General features: G+C 33.7%; 1 pseudogene across 1 annotated transcript; it reads right to left on the minus strand.

Annotated features, from left to right (window-relative positions):
* Positions 1-2,164: 2,164 nt before the first annotated feature.
* Positions 2,165-2,754, minus strand: LOC308524906 (small ribosomal subunit protein eS8-like; annotated as a pseudogene). Its single transcript has one exon. The product of its transcript is annotated as a small ribosomal subunit protein eS8-like (transcript).
* Positions 2,755-6,419: the final 3,665 nt, after the last annotated feature.

Below are 6,419 nucleotides of genomic sequence, written 5' to 3' on the forward strand. Positions count from 1 at the left end.
GAATCTTTTCTATTATCTTTTTAGACTCTATTTCATTTATTTCTACTCTGATCTTTGCTATTTATTTTCTTTTGATAATTATTGGCTTAGTTCTTTTTCTAATTCCTTTTTTGGGGTAATTTTAAGTTATTTGAGATGTTTTCCTTATTCTTAAATAGACTTTTATAAAAAAAACTTCTCTCTTAGAATTATATTGGTATGTTTCTATTTTTGTCTCAAGGTAACTATTTGGTTTATCTTTTGACTTCTTCTTTAAACAATGGTTGTTATGAAACATATTTTTTAATCTCCACATATTTGTAAAATTTGTATTAACTAGGAAACTTTTATAATAACAAATACTAAACTCCCTGGAAACCACTGGGTTATATAGTTGTCATAATATGGGTAGAATTACAAAGTACAATCATATGTATATGACTTAAAAATATATTCCTAGAAGTGAGATTAATGGATCAAATGGAAGTTCCATTTTTAATATTTTGAGAAAACTCCATACTGTTTTCCACAGTGGCTGTACCAGTCTGCATTCTCACCAGTAGTGCAAGAGGGTTCCTTTTTCTCTGCATCCTTGCCAGCACTTGTAGTTGATGTGTTGATGCTAGCCATTCTGGCAGGTGTGAGATGGCACCTCATTGTCATTTTGATTTGCATCTCTCAGATGATGACTGACTTTGAGCATGTTTTCATATGTCTCTTGGCCTTCTGTATGTCCTCTTTTGAAAAGTGTCTATTTAGGTCCTTTGCCCATTTTTTTTTATTGGATTATTTATCTTCCTTTTGTTAAGTTGTATGTACAAAAATAGAATCAGAGACATAGAAGCATCGAGCAGAGTGTCCAACCTATGAGGGAAGGCGGAGGAAGAAGGGGAAAGAGATCAGCCAGAGGACTTGTATGCATGCATATGAGCATTACCAATGAACAAAGACAGGGGGGGTGAGGGCAAGTGCTGGGAGGTGGGAGTGGCCGGGGAAGGTCAATGGGGGAGGGGGGGAGGAGACTCATATAATACTTTAAACAATAAATAATGTAAATTTAAAAAATGAAAACAAAACTGAATGTTAATACTAGTATATGAACAATTTACACCCCTACAAACAATGTTTAGGCTTGTATATCTCAATATCATCCAAAAAATATTTATTGAGTGTTTACTATATTCCAGAGATCTTCTAAAATGGGGATTCAGGAATGAAACACACACACACAAAACCCCTGTACTCTTACAGCTTACTTACCACATTGTGCTTTATATCTTTGTATCAACAAATAAATTCAAGAAATTAAATAAATGGAGAGGAAGCCTAAAGATTTTAACACTTGTAAGACAAAGCAGCTAATTGCAATGTGTGAACCTTATTTGGATCCTGATTCAAACAAACACAATTAAGAAAATACATTCTGAGATATTTGGAAATTTGAACAAAACTGGTTATAATATAATTATTATTAATTTTAGGTTAGATGATGGCATTGCATTTATGCTTTTTTTTTTTTTTTTTTTTTTTTAAGAAGTGCAGCCCTGGCCAGTATGGCTCAGTTGGTTGGGAGTCATCCTGTGCACCAAATAGTATGATTACTGGTTAGGGCACATGCCCAGTTGTGGGTTTGAAACCCAGTAGGGGGTGTGCAGGAGGCAGTGAAGTAATGTTTTGCTCTCACATCTATGTTTCTCTCTCTCTCTCTCTCTCTCTCTCTCCTCCCTCCCTCCCTCCGCCTCTCTCTAAAAAATCAATACTAAAAAAGATACATAATAAAAAAATTTAATTAAATGATTTTAAGGCTAAAATTTGCTTCAATAAAATATTAAAGATAGAAGATAATGAATGTAGACATGATTCAGTAACTTCTGAAGCTGGGTAGTGATTGCTTGGGGGTTCATATTTTGTCTATTTTTATATATTAGGAAATTCTACATAATATCACTTAAAATCATAGCCAGTAATTATCATACAAAATGGTATATCATTTTTCAGTTGAATATTATTGAGGGTATATATTTTTCTTAAATTGTCAGCCATTTTTACTGATGCTTTGAGGAAATATGTAGCAGATTTGTCATATGTCACTTTGCTCATAAAACTTTATTTTATTTATATGTCTCTCTTTTTTTTTAAGAATAAAGACCTTAATCACATGAGCTAAGATAGGAAGGCAGAGGATTTATTTGCCTTTCTGGGCCTTGATTTTCCTCAGATAGAACTCCAGCTCCTTGCCCTTGAGCACATAGCCATCTGCTTGGCCACACTGGCCTGGTCTTGAAGCGATGCATGCAAGGAGCTTGCCCTGCTGGAACTGCTGCTCGAGAAGACTGCTGACTTTGACATTATTTTTCCTTTCATCATTTTTCTTCTGATTTTTCTTTGATTGTTTTTTGTTTAAAATCTCTTCCTCCTCAGGATTCAGCTTGGCCCCTTCCTTGCAGCAGTGCAGTACCGTGTGCTGTCAATGAACAAGATGCAGTTCTTTACTAGGGTTTTGGTGCGGACCAGTTCCTTGTTGGATGCTTTGTAGACGACATCAATAATCCTTGTTTTGCGGATACAATTCTCTCAGCCCCCGGAGAAGTTGTCTACGTCTAGCCTCAAGGCTGGGTACTTCTTGTTGCCTCCCCGCACTCAGACTGTGTGAATGAGGAGGGGCCGATCTTAGTGTTGGCAGCAGGGCATTCCAGCTCAAGGTTTCGCTTCTTGTGGTAGGGCTTTCCCTTGCCCCTTGTGGCACTTGTGCCAGTTGTCCTGAGGGAAACCCATGGTTTGGTGCTGGCTGGAAAGAGCTACATGTCCCTGTTTTTAAAAACAATTGTAAACACTTTAGCTTTTTTTCATTATTACTCAGAGTAAAACTCAAGAATTTGTTTAGCAACCATTAAAAATTCAGCCTTGTTTTCCTGGGGCATGCTCAAATTTTATATTTCTATTATAGCCCTTCTCTGGGTATGTACTTGTAAAATTTTTGTTTTCTTAGGACTTCAAAATTATATATTTCTCAGCAAGGCATCCAGTGAGGGCCAATTTTCAACAACTTCTGAAGCATTATCAAATTATTTTCCCAGTTGGCCTATTGAGAAATTTCTTTTTAACAACCCAAGGATTTACACACACAGCTTTTGGAACAAATTGTTCTGACTTATTGTCTACTTCTACATGACATGTTTACTTCTACATCTACATGACTTCTACATGACACCCTAGTGGTAAAAATGATACAAGTAAGGCATCTGAAATATACCTGTTTTCCTTTTCTTTTCCCAACTAGAAAATTCTGAACTTAGCAAAAGTTATTTTATTCACCACATTTAAATAAAACCATAGAATACCAGGACTAAAAGATCTACTAGTTCATGTCTTATGCTTTCTCCTAAACAAGCAGTAATTTATAAACCTGTGCCAGGCAAGATGGAGTTAATGCATGATCACTGGCGCATGCCCTTGAGAAGGAATAATGATGGATAATGCCCTGAAAAACAAGGGGAGTGAAAAGATGGACAGCCTATGTCACTAGATTATAAAGCTAAAGCAGTGAAAAAAGGGGGATGACACAAGTGTCAGGAAACAAAATAGAAAGTATGGGAACCAGATAGGAGGGACATTTTCTTATTTGGAATGAGGCAGGAAAGATATAAATAATTTAATTAAAATAACTAATATATCTTCCCATTCAAAGTTTGAATTACTTTCTCTTTGTTTATCACAAATAAGGAGTAAAATGTGACAATAGAAATATATTTCTATTATTATTATTAATACTTGAATGATGATTTAAGAGTCTAGACTTGTGTTAAAATTTGTTATCTATTTTTTCTACCCTGCTGCTCATTACTCATAAATCATTTATAAAGTTATGATGTTAATTTTATAAATAGGCAAACAGGCAGAGTGAGGTAAATTTTCTAAAGATCACAGAATAAAGGAAGCTCAGATTTAAACTTGGGCAATAGGAGTCACTATAGAATCAGCACATGTAATTAACATGCTTTATGAAATAACTTGATAATTATATAAAAATGACCAAAAAATAACAAAATAGATATCTTTAACTAAATAAGTTTAGAGTAAATCAATATGTATAGAAAATAAACTATGGGTCAAGTTCTACACTGGTAAGTACTACAACATGACTGGACCTTTTACTTAGTCCCCATAACATTTTCTGTAAGTAGATGGTGCCAGCTAATAACTATTTGGGCTCATTTTGTTATTCTTACTTTGAGTCAATGGTATCTCTATGCTCCATTCCTCTAAGAAACTACCAAATTATTTTTATTTTTTTCTTCTAACTTGCTTTAAATATTTTGTGGGAAAATATTCATAACCCAAGTTTACTTTTAGCAACGTTTAGTACATTTACAGTGTTGTACAACCATCACCACTACCCAGTTTCAGAATATTTTCATCATTCCAAACGGAAACCCCATACACTTTAAGCAGTCTTCTCCTTTTCCCCTACTCCAGTCCCTGGCAACCATTAATCTGCTTTCTGTCTCTGTGGATTTGCCTATTCTGGATATTCATATGAATAGAATCATACAACATGGGGACTTTTATGTCTGGTTTCTTTCATCTGGCCTAATGTTTTCAAGGTCCATTCATGTTTTAGTACTTAAAAATATTCCATTCCTTTTTATGGCTGAATGATATTCTAGTCTACGGATGTACCATGTTTTGTTTATGCATTCATCAATTTATGGACACTTGGTTCATTTACTTGATTTTCTTGATTTGGCTATAGTGCTGCTATGAACACTCATGTGCACGTTTTTGTTTGAACAACTGTTTTCAATTCTTTTGGGTATGTATCCAGGAGTGGAATTGCTGAAACACATGGTAATTTTGTGTTTAACTTATTGAGGAAGGGCCAAACTGTTTTCCACAGTGGTAGCATCATTTTACATTTCCATCAGCAAGTGTAGAAAGATTCCAGTTTGTCCGTATCCTCACGAATACATGATATTTTCCATGTTTTTGGTGGTTATTCTTAGTGAATGTAAAATATTCTCTCATGGTGGTTTTTATTTGCATTTAGCTACTAGCTAATGATGTTGATCATCTTTTCATCGGCTTGTTGACAATTTATATATTTTCTTTGGAGAAAATATCTAAAATCATTGAAGTCCTTTGCTTATATTTTAATTGGGCTGTTGGTCCTTTGTCGTTGAGTTGTAAGAGTTCTTCATATATTCCAATATTAGATCATTATCAGATATATGATTTGATTATATTTCTCATATTATGTGGATTGTCTTTAACTTTCTTGATAGTGTTCTTTGATGCACAAAAGTACTTAATTTTAATGTAATCTAATTCATTTTTGAGTTTGCTATAAATTCTTGATGGATTGATAATTTAACATATGTATATGCAATGTCTTCTTTGCCTCTTATAACAATATGTTTATTTAAAGTAATTTGTCTGATATTGTATTGCCAGCCAATCCTCTGTTGGTTACTATGGGCATGAAGTATCTCTTTTGATTTTCAATTTCAATTTACTTGTATATTTGGACTCTATGTGCATCGTAGACAGTATATAGTTGGATCATTAAAAAAAACTTCTTTCCCTGCCTTTGAATCCATTAAATGATGAATTTAACCAAATCATATTTATAGTGATTACTGATATGAGAGGACTTACTTTTGCCATTTGTTTTTATTTGCTTCTGCTGTTTCCTTTATGCCTTATATCTATTTTTGTTCATCAGTTCTCCCATTAATGCTTTTTGTGTACTTAACAGACGTTTTGTAGTATACCATTTTGATTTCCTTCTCATTTTCTTTTCTCTTTATATTTTTAGTTATTTTTCTCAGGGGTTACCACGAGTATTACAATTAACATCCTAAATTTATAAAAAGCTAGTTTTAATTAACAGAAACTTAACTCAATTAGCATACAAATTTCTGTCCATATGCAATGCTGTGTCCTCCCTTACTATCACAAATTACATCTTTGTACACCATGTGCCCATTAACATGGATGTATAATTAGTGTTTTATGCATTTGTCTTTTAAATCATATAGAAAAAAGGAGTTACAAACCAAAAATATAATACTGGCTTTTTAATTTAACTATATGGTTACCTTTGCTGTTATTCTTTTTTTTTCTTTTTATTGAATTTTTCTTTTTGTTGAATTTCTTTTAAGTGACACTGATTAACAAAATTATACAGGTTTCAGGTGCACAATTCTACAACACATTATCTGTACACTGTATTGTATGTTCACCACCCCAAGTCAAGTCTCCATCCAACATCATTTACCCACCTACTCCCTCCACTTCCTCCTCTCCTAACAATCACCGTACTGTTATTCTTTATTTCTTTATGTGGGTTTGAGTTACTCTCTAGTGTTCTTTGATTTTATCTTGAAGGACTAGCTTTATCATTTCTTGTAGAGCAGTTATAATAGTAACAAGTACTCTGA

Source organism: Myotis nattereri, assembly GCF_964212035.1.
Source record: "Myotis nattereri genome assembly, chromosome: 9".
Taxonomy (NCBI): domain Eukaryota; kingdom Metazoa; phylum Chordata; class Mammalia; order Chiroptera; family Vespertilionidae; genus Myotis; species Myotis nattereri.